The sequence below is a fragment of the Numida meleagris genome, chromosome 4 (assembly GCF_002078875.1).
Source record: "Numida meleagris isolate 19003 breed g44 Domestic line chromosome 4, NumMel1.0, whole genome shotgun sequence".
NCBI lineage: Eukaryota > Metazoa > Chordata > Aves > Galliformes > Numididae > Numida > Numida meleagris.
In genome coordinates this window covers 84,129,246-84,152,665 of record NC_034412.1, presented here as the reverse complement: position 1 = coordinate 84,152,665, position 23,420 = coordinate 84,129,246, and the positions used below count along the sequence as shown (strand labels likewise).

The window sequence follows — 23,420 nt, the reverse complement described above, 5'->3', positions numbered from 1 at the left end:
ATGTAATATGGCCAAGTTTTCATAAAAACAGAGCTTCTGAATCACGGCTGTGAGTCGTTGCTATCAGAATCAGAAAAGAGGATACACAGCCCCTGAACCTCATTCAGTTTTGCCTTTCCTCCCTTCTACATTGTTAAAATAGTCAGTATCGCTGAGAAGAAATTACCCTCTTACTCTTACACTCCTGCTTCAGCTTCCAGAGTTACCTGTTCTGGCCAACAAAACTATGCAGAGTGGAAGGAAGTATCAGGTCCCCTACACAAGGTTGTTGCCTAGAAGGCAATTTTGGCATTTAATTTCAAGATCCTTCAGAAAAGAAACTCATTTCCCCATTTAAATCATGGAAAGAGAGAGGAAAATGTTTAAGCTTTGCAAAGCAATGCAACAACTCAAAATCTGGCAGTGCTACTCTCCCTGTTTCCCAGGGGAGGATTAATTTGCTTCATTTCATTCTTTGCTTTTTATTATTTCAATTGGAGAATATAAAAATGCTATTGAAAATTTTGAAGGAAAAACACTATATGTGGCAACTGCTTAAAATAAGAATAAAATTTATGGAGAGTGTAGACATTTTTATCACATTTATGTGACCTATTAATGATAAAAGAAATTTCCTTCATCTAACGAGCTATATCTTTATAAATGTAACAAGAGAGGATATTTTAATTCTTACCATAAATCTAAGAAAGTTAAAATCTTAACTCCAAGATACTTAATATGCTTGATTCTGTATTTAAAGGGAACGTTATTAACCTGTACATTGTTTTTATTACCTACAACATGGAGAGCAGATATTTCAACATTCATTTTATTTTATAGATCAGATTTCAACAGAGATTTCAAAGAAGCCACAGATAACCAAATTGAGAAAAAAATCATAAATGCTATTAGAAAAATGGTTGCAAAATTCTCTATTAACACAAGACCAGAAAATAGCATGGAAAATATTTTGATCTTTTATTCAGTCTTGTTTTCTATTAAAGCGAAAATACTCATCAGCACTGCCAGAGTGCCCATATGGAAAGGCAGTGTGTGATTATTAGCTGGGCTGAGGAGAAGTGCAGGATGAGCTGATGAAGAAATTTCCCAGGTAAAGTAAGAGGAACATCACTGAAACAAGAAACACTGTGTCAGAAGAGAGGGCTGAGGTATGAACAGGTACACATATCCACATTTCTAAGATTAATTTCTATCACATGAAGGTTTTAAATCATGTCTTCTTACATCTGTGTATGTCTGAAAAGCATATCTTTGGCAGGCCTTGAGATAGATGCTTTTAGGCTGACTTCAAGAATTACCTCAATCAGACAGTTAAACCAGTTGCTGCATTGTTGCATGAGTTAAAGTCATATCAAGGCCCATAAATGCTATCATGCCTTCCAGGAAACACTCAGGAACTGGAGCAAAAATTTCTTCTTCCAAAAAGGAGCCACTTCATAGCCAGGAATCATGCCAGGTCACTGACATTTGCTGCCAATTATAGAGTGTACTAGGGAATAAAAAATATAAAGAGTACAGAATTTTTTAAAAATATAATGTCATATCCCCTTATTCAAAATCTCCTTCTGACTAGAGAACAGAAGACACGTTTTTAATAGATTTCATGATTCTCTCTCCACTTAAAAATGATAAGATTCCATACTTTTCTCAATGTTACTTCCCACACAGTGACCCTTTTTTCCCCAGAAGCCTGTCCAACTAAATAAATGATACGTTTAACCATCCATAGCAATTAAAGCTCATGGCCTGAAACCAAAATTTTCTGGTTTAGATGCAAATATTTGTATAATTAAAAAAAAATACTTAGGAGTTAAAGTTTTATAAACAACTTGAAAAAATTATCAAAGTGGGTGTTTTATTTTTAATTTAAAGTCCAAATAAAGAATAAGTATTCTTTACCTTTCTCTATATGTGTATCACAGCCATCTGTTAAAAAAAAAATCAAGTTCAATGGTAATTGGCAGTACAAGAATTACATTCCTTCTGCCCTTTGCTCAGGCACGATGCCACGTAAGTTTGATGCCATAAAATTTAATTTTTTCATTTTGAATGATTTACAGTGGAGCAGAACTTATAAATCAGAACAGTAACAGGGGTTATGAATAGGGATGTATGTTTTTCCAAAATGTCTAAATGAAATATTTTGAAACATGGTAAAAGAACTGCACAGTTCTCCACCTGGCAGCCATAATTGAAGTTAATAACACTTGTTTAGACATAAGGAAACTCTTTGACACCTAGACTTTTTTTTTTTTTTAATAAAATGATCAAACAATCATCATCTAGTCTTAAGAAATCAAAGCAGTTAGGTCTGGCAGCATGTTATTTGAAGGCAGTCTTGCTTTCAGCTATGTTTCCAACTGTGCCTAATAATTTTGGAAATATGCACCAATTTCTTAGCACAATCCCCTATTTTAATAATATACAATATTGTAAATCCTATTGCAGCACTTAGGAGCCATTACCGTCATTCCAGTGACATGAAACACATCATATGAACAGGCTTTGATAATTTCAATATGCACTATTGATTGTACAGCATTTCAGATGTGTATTTAGACTTTCCAGTCTCTTTCTTTGTCTATGTCACAGCTGTCAGCTGATGGGATGCAAGTGCTTATTTCCCCAAAGCTAGTAGAAGCGTGTTTTGGCATATTACTGTTATTGTCTGTGAGGGCACTGAGAGAATGCAACCACATAACTGGATATAGTTCCTATAACTTTCCATCAATCTTTCTTAAAGAGAATAAAACCAAACAAGTAAAAGTTTTGAGGCCCTCTAAAAATGGCTAAACAGCAGAGTCCCACAAAAGCACTGAATCACACCATTCAGTCACTAATTCATCCGGGACCTGAGTTTCCAGAGTTCTTGTTAAATTTAAGTACAAGGATGCAGAAAAACATTTCACTTCACATAACTCTTCTCTTCCAATCTTGAATCTTCAACCTACTAGACTTGAATACTGAAAGCTGTGAAACACTTTTTCTTTACTACTAGAAACCTTCTATGTCCTCTCATTGGGTTCTGGGTCATCTAGATCATCCAGCTCTTTTGTTAGCTGCCCTTTTATCTCTTGTTGCCCTAATCGCCATACTACCACAGCACTACTGAATAAAACCCTGAGGAACAGACATCTCATAAATAAGATTGGTGCAGTAAAAGAAGGAATTGTCCTCATGATTGGACTTCAGTACCTTGTTTTACTTAATATGGCACAGTTCTACAGCTGTCACAGTTATGCTGGGACCACATCAATCTCTTTTTGAATGTTCTGTCTTTATTTCATGTGGCCTTAAAATTCTCTCTGGGAAGAATACTTTCCTAGATCTGTGAAATATTCATCACTTCAATGTTTTACAAACTGCACAATGTCAAATGAAAGCAACATTTTAAATAGGATAATTTAGAATGAATGGTCTCATTTCTACGCAACTTTGAGCAAGCTGGTAACACAGTGTTTAGCTTTGGCTAACCACTAATAAGTCACTCAATCAGAAATGTGAATGCCAACTTAATAATCTGCATTAAATGGAGGCAGTTACATTGTTGTAAGTCCTTGTATTGCAAAGTCAGAAGAGGCACATTCATACAGTATCTGTCCATGTGAGTGTAACATCATGACTATAAGCATGGATGGCTTAGGAGCATCAGATTTTTTAAAGTGTTTTAATGGGCCTGACCCTATATAGATTGTATAGATAACATTTCTGTGGCTTTCAAAGTGAGAGCGGGATCCACAGCATCCTGGCAGCCCAAGTGGGCGCTCAGTAACACGAAAAGCCAGGGGATGATGATGTCATCCATAAGGGCCTGCCCTTATAAACCCAGGAAATACCAGTCAATTTATATCTCATCATCTTAACCCTGTACTTCTAGGTAATGGTTTTAACCCATATTCCCTCCTTTTCCAAAATGTTGTCCTGTTCCTCTTAACTTGATTTACTCTACTTATTTCAGCTGCTGACTTTGGCACTTTATTCCCAGCTCTAACCAACCACAGTCTGAAGGCATATCCCTGAGCTGCTCCAGTGCGGAGTGGTGGGGAACTCATTCACATCTGCTCCAGCTCAGGTGGATAGCCCTACCCTTGTGAACTGGGTTAGGCACATTTAACAGCCACAGATCCCATGGGCACAGGTGCCCACACCTGCTAAGCCCCAAGCAGAAAACAAGGCTAAAGTACTGTTGGTACTTTATTCAGTATTTGGCTTAGCTGTTTTATGTAGAAGCAAAAGCAGTCAAAGGGAAAGGCAGATTTTGCAACCTCACAAGCCAAACTGTGCACTGACATGTGGCTGAGGGAAGCCCTGCATTTTGTTACTTGAAAGTTTTCCCAAGGCTTTATACACTTTGCACCCAAAAATAAAATACCAAATGCATGTGCATAAAAGTCACCGTCAGATTCCTCAGCTGAACAGGTGAAGCCTTTTTTTGTTTGTTTTTCCAGTTTCAACTGCAGAAAACTCCTCCTGGTATAATTCACTTCGAGGTTTAAAATTTGTTCCAGAGATAATTGCTGAATTTATGTGTATTTAGAACCCGCTACTTAAATAAAACAGCTACATAGGGTGATTATATATAAATGCTGTGCCAATTTCTTTGAATAGGAATGTAGTAAATTACTACTGATTACACAAATACTGATTAAAATTTGAAAGCAAATAAATAACGACGATGGATGTTATTTATTTGTCCAAATGCACTTAAGAGTCATGCCAAGCATAACTTCCAGTGAAAGCAGAGGACGGAAACACAGCATTATGCTGGTGGATGGCCTGGACTGAATCACGAAGACAGCAGTGACCATTGGTTTAAAGCTTACTCTGTCTCTTTGTGTCTCTGTTTTTCCTTGTTACCTCTATAACACCAGGAGCTGAGCTCATACCAGGAAAATTCTGATATTAAATTGCATTTGCAGGTCCTGTTGAAATTGCTCAGGTTTTCCTTTTGCATAAGTTGATAAAAAAGCAAAGAAGCAAAGTACTAAACTCGTGGGGAATGTTCTCAAACCTTACGCATTGCTCACCCATGCAGCACCTGCAAGTATCTTCTAAATCTTTTGAACCAAGATGTAAATCTGCCTCTGGAATTATTATTGTGTTTTCTAAATATTCTCTTCAATTTGCAAAAAAATTTTCAATTTTTTTCATTTGCTAGAAAGAATGCTAAAATTTGCATAAGTTCTGCCCTGGACAAGGCAGAAAATTATGATTTTTATATGCTAGAATTAAAAATGTATTTAAACTTACCTGATGCACAAGAGCATAGCAATAATCATTAACACACACAGAGGATGAAATTACCTCAGTGTAATCATTAATGGCAAATTTCTATACCACTCATCTTCTAAGTTCTTAGGTGACAAAGGTCAGTACAACTGCGCTGAAAACAGTGACACTGCTGATTTGCTGATGTTATCTCAGGCGAAGCTGCTGAATAGTCTTGCAAACAAAAGGATCCTGGACTGAGTACAGATGTTTTCTGCAGTACTACTTCATCAGCTATGAAGTTTACATTTGTGAATATCATAGACAATGGTGTCCCATATGGGTTTGTAGGGCTCCAGACAGCATTTCTATATAACTCTATATACCAGCATATTCTCAGGCAACCTCAAAGCAAGGTTTCATGGTGCTACGCACCATTTCTGCCTCTCTGCTTAAGTGTATTTAGAGCCGTTATATCCATCCATTGCCCTTTTAAAGACAACTTTAAAAGGCAGTCCATGATCCCTGCCAGAAGAAACAGCTACCAGCACTTTTGTGTTCGTGTGTCTAGCAGTTTTCATTTTTCTAATTAAATTTTGCAGTTGAATAATCCAGTACTTCCTTTTGGCAATTAGGAATGCAAAGGTAAAACAGATGAGAACCTGTGGTTTAGAGACTGATACCAAATTTCATTCACAGATTTTCACACAGATTTTTATTAGAAACAGCATACATCTTAAATGAGAGGAGCTGTTCCTTCCTGTCAGCTGCAGAACAGTTAGATTCTGCTCATTCTAGAGAAACCTTTCCATTTCACATATGCTTAATATGGATATTCCTAATAAACCTGCAAAGATTGCAGAAATAAATCCTCAGTGATGAAAAATTATACACAGATATACAGACTCTAATATTAGATATGAGTATTAAAACCTAGACTTACTTATTTGCCAGTGCACATCAATTATACTAAAGTTACTACATAGAGTTTCTTTATTCTTGTGTACTATTCTTGTATAGTTGTATACTATTCTCATCCCACAAAGCATGCAAGATTAACAGAAACAACCTTAGTGTTCCAACAACAGAAATGAAGATAAAAGTAAAGATTTGACTGAACTAGATAAACTAAAATAAGCAACAGAATAACCTCTATTTATTTGTTACCTTCCCTGAAATACTCTAGTGAGCTAGAGTATAGATCTCTTCTTTTTAATCTGCAAGGAAAATAAGGATTAAGTCGAATTTCTGCACTGCTTTACAAGCTTTTCAGACATGGGAGTACTTACCATCCCTGCTTTTTAACTAAATTATTACTTAATCAAAATATTTTAAATGTAGTAGTAGGAATAAACAGAACTAAACTGAAAAGTTATGGTCTCTAAATTTTCTGTAGCTTTCTTTGTCTCTTATTTGAAAAAAAATGACTATGATACAATGCAGATAAGAAAAATATGATGTCATTGGGGAAACATATGCTTATTTTTAAAGATTCTGCTGGGAGTCCTCTGTATATGTACGACTGCTCAAACTGAAACTCGGGTTTCATCCAGTTGATTTCTTGCGAACCATAAATGTCTCTGGTGTTATTTGTAGAAATACGTATCAGTGAGATCAGAAAGCTATTATACATTCTCTTTTTTAAACATGTCCCAATAAGCAGTCTGTTATATTTCTGGTAGTGCAGCATATTAAGTTACCTTTTAAGTTCCTGCCAGTTGGGAGCTCCTTCATTCAAAGGAGAACCCCAGTTTAGCTTCAGGCTAGAACTTAGCAATAATCATGTTATTTTAAGGATCTAATTTAGACTTTCTGTAAATTCAAAGTGTTGAGTTAACCATGCTCCGTTTATTTGTAGAATATTTTCTGACACCTTGTTACACAATTAATCTACAACCTCACTTACAACCTTGGTCCCAAGAATAGAGGCCTGACGTACATAGCCCTTGTCACCTGTAACATAATGTATTCTTTCACTCTTGTCCCACTCGTAGATACCAGATTCCTGGACAAAAAGGGTCAGGCTGAAAACTGGCTATTCAACACTGCTGGTAGAAACAAAAACGTACAGAGGTGTAAACAAGAGAAAAGAATGGATGAAAGAAGTCATTAACAGCAGCCCACTTCTAAAGTCTCTGACTCCATTTAAGTGGGGAAAGATTTTGTCTTGGGCTTTGAGCTGGCCCTTACTCACCAACATCGAGTGGCAGCTCAGGCTCTGCATCTCACCCTGCCTGAATGCTTTTACCAGGAGCTCCTGCAGGCAGGGTTGGGGGCTTCTGCCATGTGTATGACCTTCAGCCTTTCTGAAACAAGAGAAAAAACAAACAAATGAAAATCCATTCCATCCCTTCATTAACACAATAGGTTTTTACTTCAATAAATACAATGGATAAATGTAAAATATATATATGTATACCAAAAAAAAGTGATAAATTACAGAAATATTTGCATAATGATTTAAAAAAAAAAACATGAAAATGGATTTCTATCATCATCCAAAACACTCATTCCACCCCCCACCCCCCAAAATAATATACATCCCAGTCCAAACAGAAGAGATTAATGGTCCTATCTTTCCAGTGAGACCCAGTCCCAGCTGATGTTGTTGCAGTAAACAATGACATTAACAGATACAGAAAGAACCAGTCTGCCATCCTTTGACAGTTTCTTCTTTCCATCTAGTAGCTGACATACTGGTTGCTCCTTGTAATGTTATAAAACAGCTACAACTAAGCTTTAGTAACCAAATACTAATTTTGTTGTAAATAGCAACTATCAATTGCAATAGACATTAATGCTTAGGATATACACCAATAACAATTAAATAGCGTATTAATAAACAAATGAGCTACTGTTTCTTGGATGCTTAAAGATCACTTAGAAAACTAAAAAAACTCCCCAGACAACAGTGAATCTTAATGTTTTCATCCCCCTGAGCTACTTCAGTAAAGCCAATTCCCCATTTACTTTCTATTAAACTATAAAAAACCAGCTTTGGCCGCTGAATGATCTGTATGAATAAGAAAACTGCTCAAACTGAGTAGCAGCTCAGCATTTACCTATCAGGAAAAGGAAATAATCAAAACTATCCCCATCTAGGCTACAGTAGTGCAATACAGCATAGGCATAATAATGTATAGCAGCTTTTGTACATACATGACAAATGAAGCAAGAGCTGACGAATTGTCCAGCAGTTCTAAAACGGTTTGCAATTTCCCTCACGTGTCACTCCATTAGTTGTTAGCTCCTGAACTTGCCACATAGAAAAATTACTTGTGATCTGCTGAACAATAAATATACATTTATATTCAATGGAAAATTTTCCATCTCCCAAATCTTGAAACATGTGCAAAACCTCAGATCCCATTATTTCTTCTAGATCAGATTCTGCGTATGTTGCTTAACAGTCACAAATTTTTGCAGTAATTCAGACCTGCAGAGAGAAAGCTCAGACAAATTTCCCTAGAAAACCATTGAAGTAAGATTCAGTCTCAAAAGGGTTCCCTCGACCAAGTTCCAGGAAATCCCAGCTTGCAGACACCATCCAGCAGTCTGAGTTAAATATTGAGCAGAAGTTCTCAGACTTTAGAGTGCTTTCATAATGCCATGTTTGAAATATAAACTGCCTGATTTTCTCAGACCATGAAAAATCTGCTGAATGTTTGGGCCTTTGGCTCTAATGTGCCTAATATGCCCCCATATTGCTGGTGTCTTTGTTTGAAACTGAAGATCCCCTAAGAGTAATGAGTAAAATCTACCAAATATAAACAAACAAATAAATACACCAACGCTGTTTAACACAAATGGTGGCAAGGACTCCATGAAGATTGTTACGGCCTTGATAGTTGCTCTATTTTATAGGAAAGATGCTCAAGTACTGCTATTGTGAATAGCAACCTACAATTGACACACCACAACAAACTGTGCCCAAGCAGGACAGATATAGTCAGGCTCTGCTCCTGAATGCTGGAGCTCAAGCAAGGTTATTTATTCATGAAACTGCTGACGTGACCTGAGCTATCTGACATATTAATGATCTAGGAGGTAGACTTTTGCTTGAGTTGTGAAAATGGGCTTGTTGGTGCATGGTTGTGGCAGCCCAGCAGCAGCTGCTCCTCAGAGCTATAGGAAAGCATTTATTTTGCAGGCTGGCCTTCTTTCAGTGAGGCCCTCTCTTTAACCTGCAGGGATCATGCAGGAAACACAAAAGTTACTGAGGCCTTGCTGACCTTGTCAAGGCCACGTGTGGGAATTTTTAAAGTTTGAGTTGCTTCAAAATTATAGTAATTACTAGAAATATTCCAGGAAAAAAAAAAAAACTTTCTTTTTTTTCTTCTGTCAGTTCAGATTTCCCAATTTAAATTGTCATTTTCATCTGCTAGTCCTTTAAAAAAATAGAATTATGGACACTTTTTTGGTCACTGGATAACAGATGGTATAAAACTGTGTGGCACTCAGTCATAATTAAGTCAGGCCTAATATGCATCTGTCAGAAACTGTTGACCTTTGCTGATGATGGTAGGGAAAAACCTTTGATACTCTAGAACACATTTAAGGATTTTTGAAGGAAAAATGTCAAAGGTTTGGGTGTTCTGGCAGGAAATTACCTCTTGCGTTCCTAATGACAAATGTTTTTAGCTTAATCTAAGTAAACAATGAAATGGTGATCCTTCAGTTGGGATTTCTAATCCAAAATATCATCTTTCCTATACTTCCCTTGCAAAGAATCAAGGAATTGTAGAACATATGTAATTTTTAAGATGACAATGTGTCAAAGCGAAGGAATAAAATCTCCTAATACAACTGGCAGCTTTCACCTTCAGTATGTGAAGATGAAGGAAAACTTGAAAAGGGAATTAAAAAAAAAATTGTTTTCAAAACATTTAACTATACGACATGACTCAGTACACACACAGTTACTTGGCAAGTATCTGTAGCTCAGCAACAGTCAGTGCTGGAACTTGTAACACCGCTTATGCTGTGTATTACTCCTAGTCCCCCACCTTAACTTTTGGCACAAATTGTATGTCAGGTACCTGCCAACAGTGCTTGTTTACAAAGTCTAGACACTGCACTAGAGCTAAACTGGAGCCAAATGATCTTACCTTGTTCATACAACATCATTGTGTAGGCATTATATGAGCAAACATCCATGAGGACTGGTAGGTGGATAGCAAAAGAGGAGAGGGGCAGAAGGAAATGCAACCCATTAGCTAGAGTACTAACCCAGCATCTCTGTGCAATCTCAGATTCAATTTCCTGCCTGACCAAGGCTCCCAGTGATTTCTTGGCCAAAAAGTTTCAGCTTATATCACGAAGGTCCCCAGGCATGCAGGCGTCCAAGTCCCACCAATATCAGCATAATTGGAGGATTTACACCATGACACGCCATTGTGAGCCCAGCCCTTAATACTTTTCAGCTTTTTCTCCCTAGATATAAAATAGTAGTGATATTCTCTTTCCTCAGGGAAGCATAGCAAGGATTAATGAGTTAAACATGAAATGGTAAGAGAAAACTGAAAACTTTCAGCAGAGAAGGGAAACATTATTTTTCAAGACCTACAACTTTGAGAGAGCCACACATATTTCCCATGTATTGAGAAGTTGCAAAGAACACTTTTAAAGTCTTGCTTTGGTATTTTACTTTAATTTAGATTAATTTAACGTTTTACTAAATTATTTTTACTATCTCTCAAAAGTATATCCACTCAGCTCCCACACTCCCAAATATCTCATGGATTAACTGGTGCACAAGAAAAGGTGGCGTATCATAGCTTGATTCCTTTAAGCAAGTTACTGTATTGTTTAGCTTTCAGGGGAACCAAAATTTACCTAATCCCACACAGAGATTCAGGCTTGAAAGCTGTACCAAAGCCATGACAAACAAACAAAAAGCTGATTTGGGAGATGAAGGAACATAATCTTTTCCCAGTGCATCTGCAGAGGAGACCGCAAGACAAATGTCAGTGAGAAAAAGATCAGGTAACATCCCTCATTGCCTAAAACAAATAAATAATCTAATACCAATGATTAATGATCAGGTTGTTTGATATATATGACTTCTTGGCCATTGGAAGAAATGCTTGTGGTAGCATATTACGTTTAGCTTCGTTAAAATTTGTCCCAAATGCAAGGTGCTTTGCAAAATCAGCTTTCAGCTTTGGAATAGCTTTTGCTTTCCAACCCCAGAAATGAAGCCAGTGCTTCCAAGCTTTGCCCTGGGAATGCTATTACTGCACCTATCTAAACAACAACAAAAACAGAATGGAAAATAAAGTCATACGGAGAAGAGGGCAACAGAGAAGCAGCACCACCAAAACAGGAAAATAAAACCACCACACACATTTAGACATAGAAGGTCTTGTGTTAAAGATACAGTGCCAGGTGATTCAGTCATCATTTACTTTCTGTGGTTTGACAGCACATAATATTACTTGTTCTTTTGAATTAAGAGGGCTTAAATGATATTTAAACTTCTTGCTGCTACACTGCTAACTTAAACTTTTGAAACACATTCCTAGATTTTTGGAAAGACAGTGAAAATCACTCCAAGAAAGGAAGTGCTGTTCAGAAGGCAATCCATGACTGAGCTCCTGATTCTGCTTTTATGCAATGTAATATTGATGTTTCCATTAATCGTTTTGGTACCTTTTTTTTGGCTGTGAAGAGCTACCGTAAAATTTACAACATCTTTCTTATAAACCTTCAAATCTTTCTTCTTATTTTCCAATTAAATTAATGGGGATGGTAATTCTACCTGATGGCAATTTTCTGCAACTATATTCAAAGCGGTAACAGAGATAATACTTCTTCCAATTAAACATTATTGCATTTCTCACTAATTCCCCAATTTCCAATTTTAAGTAATCATGAAGAAGTTCATTATCAGTGTCTCATATTTATCTAAATCAGCCCCATCACCCAAGTATAATGTTCTTCACATCTTATTTTCTTATTTTCTCCAACCAGACAAACTGGGAACACTAGAGCAGTCCTACTGAAGAGACTTCAGCTGCTCCCCTTGTCTCAGTGCAGGACCACCTTTCAGGACTGCCACATTCCCACTCTCTACTTCAGTCTCTAGCATCTACATTCAGAAATTTGCCAAAGAAGACGTCAATGTTAATTTTTAATTTCAGAAGAATAATCAATCAAGGCTTGGTCACCTCCCCTATACCACTGAAATCTGACTTCACTTTACCTTTGTTTTTATTCTTCCACTGTCCCCTATCTGTTTGTTTCTCCATGAGTGCTACTAAAGAACATCGGTTCCCAAGAACATGGGCCAACACCCTTTGCGTTCATTCCCTATTTCCTGCTCACATTTCATTTCTTTATTAAATGCTCCTTTCTTTCCCTTCTACTTTTATGAGTATCAAACCTCCACACTGATCTCCAAACACAGCAAATAGTGTGGAAATCTGGACCCCAGCCTTGCTAACAGCTTCTATTTCTCTTATGGTCCAAACTAAATGCCCTGATCTGGCAGGAGTTCAGAAATCCAAACAAGAGCACAGATCCCACAAAGCTCCAGTACGTATCGCGCTGCATGGAGGTGAACGGGCTGCTTTGCTGCCATAGACCTGCTCACACATTCAAAGCTAAGCGTGCATCCAAGCTGCCAAAGGGAAATTACAGTCAGAGCTCTCTTTCACTCATGCTAATCCCTTATTTCTGGAATAACACCTTGCTTTCTGCCTGGTGAGAGGGTCTTCATGCAGATGTCGCCATTCCTTTCCCATGCACTGCTCAGGTTGTAGCCGGAGCTATTTGGACCAGGGGCTCCTCACTGTCAGGACAGGACGGCCTCTGCTGACAAGAAAGCATTGGATGCAACTGGCCTTACCTCCAAAGGTTGTTTAGCTTTGTTTTGATTCTTGTCTCCATACGGAGGGCAACGCTAGGGTCTGATATTTATCTGAACATTCGGGTGAACACTCAGCGCTTTGTCAGGGTTCTGTATGAATACTGAATTCTGAAGAACTTCAAGTGTACCATGAAACTGGAAAAATTCAGCTGCATGCTGAGAGAGGTGGCTGGAATAGAGGGTAGGGTCATAACCAGGAGTGATAGAAACTATAAATCACAAAAAATTGTTGTTTGACCAACAAATATTCTTCCCTAGATGTCCATTAAATTTTATAGTGCAGGCAAAGCTTGAAAACTCAGAAGTAGAAGTGTTTCGTGCAGCCTAGCCTTGACGGTAAGCACTTGGGCAAAAAATCCTTCAGGAAAGATGACGAAAGGCTTACATCTGAATACCTGAGCATGTTTCTTCTTATTTAAAAACTTGCAGATTTTGAAATAGCTGACCAGTGTTAAGGGAAGAAGATTTCTCCAGGGGACAAATGCCAAAGCTTCTTTGTCTGAGCCTGGTAAGCCCTGGGAACCCAAAACTACCTGGAAGGATTCTCTGGCCAAGCTGTGGTTTGTAGCCCACTCTCATGGGCAACAGAGTAGAAGAGTTAGGCTGGTAAAGCTTTTAAATACTTCACGGAGGGAAGGAAGGCTTTGAGTTTCCCATAAAGGCAGTATGATAAAGAAATAATCATTTTACCCAGATGATTCAAATTGGCTGTGAAGAGCCATCTCTCACAGGGCCTAATTCTCCATGTGTTATTGACCCTTCATAACTGAACAGGGCAGGAGCTGTGAGCAGGTCTGCTGTCACATCTCCTCCTGGCTGTGGTGAAGAGCGATACTGCTGTTAGCTGGATTGCCAACCACAGCAAAATCATGTAGTTCTTTTCCAAAACCAGTCACAGGAAGATGTCGTGCTTAATGTTGAAGTTTCACATGAGATGCGCTTTGTGCTGAGCCCATTGGAAATGAGTCCCCTGATAAACTCAGAGAGAGCTCTGCTTTCCTCTTAGGGTTTCAGAAGGCAGTTTGTCCAGCTCAGTTCACCCACATCCTCTGAGTCTGAGCAAGCTGTTGATGGTCCCCATTACAATCAGACGGGAAAAGGTTAGTGCTGATAAATCTGATGCAGTTTTGGCTGAAGAGAAAAAGTATCTGGCCAACAACTTGAATCAGTCATCTATGACTGACTAAATCTATCTCCTGTGACAAGGTTTGCAACCTGTGGCAGCTTATATCTCCACCTGCTGCTCAAAGTCTATGTAGCACCAGCTACCTTTTTTTCTTTTTGCTGTGGCTGAGCTGTAGACAGATGTAGACACCCGAAAAGCTGATAGACTACAGCCATAACTAAGAGAAACTAGGCGTAAGCATCACACTGGGGAAGTAAAGATGAACCCTAGTGGTACAAAGAAAAATCATTAATTAGCTGAAGAGCATAAGTTAACATGCAGCCCACCAATGGCATACGAGTGTTCCATTTGGCCCCAAATAATGAAAGGCCTCACACAGTTCCCAGTGTCAACACAACCATGTAATTGGGTTGCTGCAACGTCAACAGACATACAGCTCAGCAGATATAGGAAGCTCACTGTATTAGGAGCTCTGCACATACATAGAGCAGCTGCTTAGAGCTATCCAGAAACTGAGGTGGGCTGCTTTTAAGTAGTTCGTTAGCTGAGAGAAATGATATTTCAGCAGGGCTCTTTTTAGAGCCCAGTTTTAATGGGCTGAGTGCTTATCAGTTGCCAGAGAGAGTCAAGGTGTTGACCCTGAAAGGTAAAGCCTCTTGAAAGTCTCATCTCTCTCCTTTTGTCATGTTAGTAGAGCTATTGGTGGCAGAGGGAGCTCAAAACGTCCTTTGTACTTAAGAGAAGCCTTATCTAGAAAAAGCAAGGTCTTTCTTTTGTTTCTTGCTCTTTGGCCAATGGGCAGATCCGGCCCTGCACTGATGAGAAGATGCAGTATTAAGCTGAATTTGCAACTGCAAAGGACAAAGAAACATGCAGAACAACTGGGATTCTATCTCCCAGTGATATTTTGCTACGGTTTTCCAAGCAGGGCTCAGATTTCTAGGTTTCTCCTGGTTTACATGGCCCTGAAAATCTCAAAAGCAAGAACAAGCAGAAAATTGGCTGAAGGCTGAGAAGTGAAAAAAAGTAACTTTATAGCCCTCTTCAGTTAAGGTGCAGACAGCAGTTAACCCTAAGTTTCCCTCCCATTGCACACAAGGGGTCATGGATAATCACTTATGACTAATTGCACACTTGTGTCAGGGAGATGGCTTTTCACATCTGGTTCAGATAATCCTGCAGTCCTGAAATGTTCCACCAAATGTTGCAAAAAAATACAACCTGTGCAGTATAACAGCTGGTGGATGACCTGAGCCTGCAGATTGACACCTAATAACACATTTGCACCCTGCAAGAAGATCTTATTACACCATGGTCATTTTACATGGTGAAGGATTATCATCTTCGGGATGAGAATTCCACCTTTAAAGCAGAGCTATAAAGGTTCAAGGAAATATTGACCAAAGAACTGACCAGCATGCCATAGAGCCACATGTCAGACTTGGGGAGAGTGGTCAGGACAAAGAAAAAGATCTTCTTTATAAAGCTTGAGTGGCAGCTCCTCAGTCTGAACTTTCTGACAGATCCACAGCTTCAACCTGCCACATGACTTTTTCTTTATAAAGCACTTCGTACCAACATCATATATCTTTGTACTGATCTCTCAATCCAAAAATTTTGTCAGAAAGATTAAGGTAGTTAGAAGTGACAGTTCAAATATATGAAAATCTTTTTTTTCTCCCAAGAAAGGAGTGCTGAAGGTTGTCATATGGCTCTGCCAAGATATCCTAAACTTTGTTTACAGGTGCTGACAAAGGAGCTTCAGACCTCTCTCTCAGTTATTGTAATTATTTTTTAGTTCTGAATTAGTTGGCTCTCACTAAACCTTATAAACTGTGTTTAAAAGTTTGTTCCAGATGTAACTGTTCTTGTAGATACATTACAAGGAATATAATTAGTACTCATCACAGACTGCAGAGTCTGAGTTCACAGCACAACTCTCTGCACACACTACCTTCAGGAAAGTGGTTCTATACACCAAAAATACTCCTCAAGGACACTAAATTACTAATGTAAATACACCCTTCAAGAGCAGGTAGAGCTATTTCCCTGATCACTAAAGACATGAGCAATTAGATTTAGAGCACCTATCTCCCAAGGCAAAACTGTATTTTTTTATACAGTATATTCAAATGTCTAAAGGCTTTTGTATGTTATCGCAATGACAAGTGAGGAAACTGATGTGAAGTATGACATCTTTGGGTTGCTCTCTTCTCCTTCAGGGCTCTAGATGTTCAGCCTAATGACATGGGTTTTGTATAGTCGGAGAACTATAAAGCACAATGGATGTCCACAAGAGAAGTATCTCCAGAAATGCTGATATTCTGTATTGCACATGATCTAGTGAGCCACAGCCCAAAGCTGATGCTCCCTTTGTAAAAGTATTATAAGAATAAATTCAAATATAAAAGAGGTTGCTGACATTACAGTAGGACTCACTGCTTTAAATTAAGATGAGAATGTAAGAACAGATACAGAAAATTCTAAAATGAACAATAATGGATTTTGTGGAAGTGAGATGAAATAGGAATGTGCAAATATTTTTGTATATTAAGAATGATAATACGGAGTGATAATACGGAGTTGAAATAACGTACACTATTTCAATATTACAACATAAGGAAGAATGGAAACTGACCATTTGTATTATCTAATTCAGTAGGAGAAAGAAAGGTATAGCAAAGAGGAAGTAGAAATTAAATAACTCAGAACAAGTGAGTCCAACATAGTTATAGCCTTCAGGTCCCTCTAGAGTGCATTTCGTGGAACAGTCCTGCTGTTTAAAAAGGTTTTGCTTGCATTGCAGTTTAGGAAGGCATGTCTGTAGTAGTTTGTTTAAGTCTAATTTCAGTCTAATCTGGTTTTAAAATCCCAAATTCCCAAGCTGTTGTTCAGCTCACCACATCCTCAGTACGACAAGGTCAGCAATGGCACACATTGCTAAAACATCCCATCTACCTCTATGTCATTCTTCTAGGATGATCCTGCATTCACCTTATCTGTCTGATATGTACTCTATGAGAGTAACACAGGAGAACTGGGATTGCAGTGCACCTGGCAGGTTCTCTCTTCAGAGAGGGACAAACTTACATTTGTACTAATACACGCTGTAGTCCCAAAATGCTTCATCTGACATGCGCTGATACTTAGTTAAGGCCACAACAATTTATGGGCCTACATTCAAGATGGATTGGACAAAAGGCCAATGTAGATATAGTCAGGAGGAGCCAGCACTGTAGCAAGGTAGGATCTACTCAGGGCTAGATACAGTAAGAATGACTTAAGAAAAGTGAAAGCAAAAAAGGAAAAATATGGCAGCAAGGTTCAATCTTTTCCGTTAAATAGATATGGAATTCAGGCAGAACTCTGTAGTATTACTCTCTGTTTTCATTACAGGGCAATTGCATTTCAATGAAAAAGGTTCCTAGCTGTTATGCCAGAAACAGTTTAATGGAACTAGAAGACCAGTCTTTCTAATCAGAGGGGAGAGATCAGTATGGGGTGAATGATGCTTCCTTTATAAGAACAATAATATGAATCTTGGGAAAAAAAATATGCATGTATATTTTTTTCTGCTTATATAATAAAAGATAAATTTCACACAATTTCAACAGCTTGCTGCTAGAAGAGCAAAAATCATTGTAAAAAACATTGTTCAGCACAGGCAAAGGTAGGTCCCCAGTGTGCAACTGGAAGCCTACGTTAATGAAACCAGCTGGGAGTTCCATACATCCTCCAGTACATGGCCTGTGTGTTCCACAAATCGCGAACTGCAGATGTAGGATAAGCCTTAAAAACTTTATGTTAGGTGCGAGTCCACTTTATGAGTAGCACTGGCAAGGTTCCACAACTCAAATCAGTTTTGCATAGTGAAATGTACTCTTACAAACTAAACTCAGCCAGTTTCTCTGACCTACAAGACAGATTCCTAAATGGAACAGCAACCTCTTGTACATTATATTAAGATAAGATATAGCGAAACATAACTTTTAGAAATACAATAAGGAAAAATTAGGTAAAAATCATAGTATTTAATGTAGCAAATATTCCAGCTTCTGCGAATAGCATAATCTCATCCCTTCTGCAAGATCCACCAAGGTGGAATGTGCCATCAGCCACAAAAATCAAGCATGCTTATTATTCATACCATGTTTTTCACTCTACTCCCCTTTACTCGCGCAGAAGTACTATACATCTGTGTAGCAAATAGAACTTTAAAAGCCATGAGAGGGGTGACTTTTCAGCTTTCTTACAGCGAAGGCTACATACAAACACAACAGCTCCACTACCAGTTCCTGACTCTTTAGAAGAGCCCCTGCTGGTACTTTTCACATTCAGATATATCAGAGGTTCATCTTGGGATTAAAAAAAATCTAAAAGCTCAACATATCAAAAGAGATACTAAAATTCAAAATAATATTTCTGCCTGATTACTGTAAAATATTACTTGGATTTCCTCTTATCCTGAATAGACAATGCAAGAAAAAAGTACACTCCTAGAAACAACTTAGTGAAGAATCTAATAATGATTTAATACAAAATTATTGCTGATGAGTGTGACTCCTGTCACTTTCTGATATTACATGTGAAAATACTCCTACCACTTACTGTGGCCTCTCTGTGCTGCTCCAGTATAGCAGAGAACGCATATATTGGCCTTTAGAAATTCCTAGAATTCAGAGTGGCTGGGAGCCAGCACAGGCAGAGTCATGGAGCCCTGCCACACCGACAGGCTGGGGAGATGATACAGGGAGTGGCTGCTTCCTGAAGCCTCTCAAGGTTAGAGTGGTCCAGGCTCTTCTGGCCTGCATTTTTTCTGGCACTCTCTGCCTCTCTAGAAGAGTTCTGGAACACCAAAATGCTGTTACATGCATTTTACTCGACACTAGGAAAAACTTCTTGATCTCACCTGTGTTTTCCTGACTTGGTTCCACAGTGAACTTTTAAGAACATTCTTGAAATCCACAGACAGGCTGAATAATTTCTAAAAAATGTGCCTAAACCACAGGGCATGTTCTCTTGTGTTGTGCACAGCAAGGTGTGACATACAATTGCATCAGTGGTAAAGTACAGCTTGGAGAACTTCTCAGAACTTCTTCCCTTCTGAGCTAAACACATAAGACATAAAACCAGGCTCATGTTCATGTTTTGTTTAGTGGTATTACTGAATAGGTTTAACATGATTTTCTTTCCCCCCTTCAATTCTGGGTACTCTTGGTTGGTAGATTGGGTTGCTGGGGGAATATTTGCCGTGGAAGACAGAATTTTTTCCTATATATTCCTGTTGAGACCTTCAATAAATTAAATTGGTGGTTTTGAAGTTTTTCTGCCTACTTGCTACCATAAGTCTCTAAATAGAGCCTCTATAGTTTTTTCTATATAACCCATCTTAGTGTTTATAAGGTGGTAGGAGTTGTGGAACTTACCTGCAGGCTTGCCAAGGTCAGTGTATGAGCATAGCTCTGCTTTATTAGACTTTGGATACATTCCCATTTGGAGGTTCATTTTCAAATGTATAAATCTCAGTTGGTAAAATACCATGACCTTCTAGCAACTTCTAAGCAAAAAGTCTACACTCACCTCATACATCAGCATAAATCTAAATCATATCACCCTTTATTCCCCCTCCTCCCACAGCTGGTCCAGCACTCAGTGGGAAACTGCTGAGTTTCACATCTCGGGGGAGCACTTTGCTTTGCAGTGGTTGCCACTGCACCAGTGCAGTAAGAACCATTTTTATCTCTGCATGTTTTGCCAGAAAAAAAAAATAATAGTTTGAACTCTCAAAAACAATTGCTATAGAAAATAATTCTCAATTACAAAACATCATAAAGCATTCCTCTTCTTCTTCCCTTTGCAAGAGAAGGCAACAAGAGTTTTGTTTTCCTGCATGATTTCTGCAGAGTTGCTACAGAGACTTTAAAAAAGTCTTCCACAAAGAGCATCTCCAGCCAATTTAGTTCCTGCAGGTGAAGGGAGACCAAAAGCTCCTATTCTCCATGAAAGCTCCTCTCTGCCCAAGGAAGAGCGCACAGCACTTCTACCTCTCCGCAAAGCTCCCCTAAAATCAGAGTCATCCCCAAAGAAACTCCAGGGCCACTCACAGAACTTCACTGAATGAGCCTCATCTGCTGGTACCAGACAGCTTGTTTTGGGTCACTCGTAGCAAAGTTGATTCCACTACGTCTTTGGGTTGTGGCAGCCACCAGAAGAGCAAAGGTTGCAGTCACCAGCATACTTACTCAAAAATGCACTGAATGAAGCTGTCCATGTTGGTTGGGTGTTCTTCTTGGGGATGTGCTCCATCAGTTTATATCAAATGCAACCGACTGTATGGAAACTCTACCAAATTACTTCTTGGCCTTGGGCTTTTTTCCTCCTAATTCCTATTTTCTCCTTAAAATATTTCTTTAAAAGTTTCTTCTTGTTGAGGCTAGATCCCATCTTTATGTGACTGATTCTTTTACACAGTCAGCTAAAAATTTTGTCCAAAACCATGCAACAGAGCTTGCATCTGTTCCACTTTCAGAAACAGGGAAAGGAGGAAAAGAGGAAGACAGGGAGGGGGGGCAGGAAAAGAGAAAGGAAAGAAGAATGGTGGGAGGACAAATTCAAGGAAGGAGAGTAGGAAGGACAGAAGTAAAAAATGACAGCTAAGCAATAAAACTCAAATTTTGCATTTACAAGCTCTTTACTGTCCGCTGTACCAAGAAGAGATTCAATTCTTATGACTGAATCTGCTCGCAACAACCTGAAGGCCACATTCATTCACAGAACTGCTCAGTGCAAAATATATGCTTTTATGATAAAAACAACTGTGAAAGAGAGAATGAACATGAGCTGTGGAGAAAGGTCAAATAAGTCTAATAATTCTCCAATGCAGAAACCATTTTTATTGTATTTTCCCACAGCATTCAACATCCATGCCTGCAACAGTACTAGAAAGAAAAGAGGCTGGGGAATAAAAGAAGGCAGGAGAAAGAGGAACTTCAAAGAAAAACTGCAGAAAATCAAGAAAAAAATGAAAGAGAGTAAGTGGGAAAGGGAGACCACTTCTACCTGCATGGGAACTGTTACAGCCAGAGTTAAAGACTGGTCTGTAAATCTCCGCAGGTGCAGAGAGGGTGACAACTATAAAAGCAGTGATAATATGGGAGAAGGAGACATCAACAAGTTTTGCTGCTGCAAACAGCTGTGAAATTGGGTGAGAGGGCTCCTCTACCCCGAACGAAAAACAACCAGAGCAGCTCCCTCAGCCCTACGGCAGTCCCACTTGCTGCCTGCCCCATCCCCGCGTTAAGCAGCCAGTGCTGGAGGCAAGAAGAGCGCTGCACTCATAGCACTGTGTGCACATGGAGAGAGAAGCCCACAGCCCCGGCTCTTCAAAGCATTCTTTTCTAAACAGTCTTTTCATTTTAAAAAATCTCTGAAACTCAAGCCTCCCACACCATTATATTTCTTCTGCCTCCCATGAATGCCAGCATATACTCAGGCAGTGTTGGGCTGAGAAATGCATTCCTACCACCTTGAAGGAAAAGATTAATTTAAAGCCTCCCAGAATTCCCTACAATCAAAATACTCTCTGGCTATTACCCTGTCTGAAACATTACAGTCAACTTCTCACAAGCAGTATTACAGAAATAAAATAAGCAATAGCATACGCTATTAATTAATTTGTTTAGAAAATGCCATGCACATTCTAGATGTTCAAAAAAAGACAGTTCCTACCCAAAGAATCCGGTTCATGGTGTAATGACTGCACACTGGATAGAAATGAAAGCAGATGGAGAAAGCAAACAGTGAGAGAGGCACCATTAAAACACAAGTGAGACCTTCTGCATTGGCCAGTAGTGAAGTGGAAGGCGTAATAATAGCCCTTCTAGCACTGATTCATAGTACAGCTATGAAAAGAAATATTTTAAGATCAGTTCAATCCACCATAGTAAGATCTATCCAAATTACAGAACCGTACAAGTCAGACATTTGTGAGCGTGCTGCTCCTTGTGTAATTTACACTCCAGCCCTAAGTGATTACTGGATCAGCCAGCTGACATATGGGAAATATTTGCACAGAGCTGTGACACAGGGAAGTTTGTGGTTTAAAAAAAAAAAAATAGAGAAGAAAAAAAAAAGGTGCTGTTAGTATGGAGACTGTGCCACTCCAGCTGAGTGAAGCCAAAGTTTCACTTGGAAGATTTCCCACCAGAACTTCCATCCTCTCAACGGTGTTAGCAAGAAAAGTCTTTTGCATTCACAATGTGTTGCTTTTACAGGAAGAAGGGCCTATTGCTGCGAGCAGCTATCGCATCTCTCTAAGAATCTCCCTAGTCAAAGAACTCTGACAGATTGAGACATTTATGAAATGAGAATAGAGCTGATGTCAGAACTCAGGTGTTGAGCTTTACGTGTGTCTGCACTCACTGCCTACCACACCGCCCTTTGCTGCTACGTGTGTTGAACCGATGCCATGATTCAGTTGGTAAGTGGCTGGCTTTCAGTGGCAGCAGAAGCAACACTAATTAACACACTGTATAAACAAGCTTGGCCGTAAAGCCCTTTTAAATCCACCTGTATGATAATTGCTTCTATAGCCAAAGAGGGAGAGCCCATGCTTTGTCTGTCCCTGCTGGGGTCATTGCCCATTGCTGGGTTGTTTTATAGAAGATGCAAAATCTTGTCCCATGAATTGCCACCTCATTTACCTGCTCTGGGCCTGCTCCTGCGCAGCTCAGTCAGCTCACCTTGCCAGTACAGACACAGAGAAAGGAGCTACCCGTCTCCCAGGCCTGACAGGTTTGTGCCATTATTCAGTCAGTTATAAGAAACTGCTTCTCAGTGTATGACTTGCCTTAACATTGAGGAAACCACTCAAAAGTCTTTCATTGCCCTTCATGCTTTAAAAAAAAAAAAAAAGATTAAAAAAAAAAAAGATTTGACACTTCATATATGAGATGAACCAAACTAATTCATGGAAATGTACATCCTCTAACTAGGGAAAGTATTTTGTTACCATTGGTGTTACCAGCTTATGAGAACTGACAAGATCACAGCCCGCAGTGGCGTGGCTGAATGCCTGCAGAAAGAAAAAGGCTTTTGTAACTCTGCTGGAAAGAACCTCCTCACAGCCCTGACTTCTGCCTGCAATGGAAGAAACAGTCTACTTTCAAATGGGAATCAAAAAATATTGCTAAAATATTTCTCTCCATCAGCCAAACG

General features: G+C 38.9%; 1 long non-coding RNA gene across 1 annotated transcript; it reads right to left on the bottom strand.

The window, feature by feature from the left end:
* LOC110398363 lies at positions 608–9,132 on the bottom strand. The gene is made up of 3 exons (XR_002438345.1): positions 8,368–9,132; positions 7,403–7,514; positions 608–1,489 (listed from the first exon to the last, which is right to left on the bottom strand). It is a non-coding gene; the product is annotated as an uncharacterized LOC110398363 (long non-coding RNA).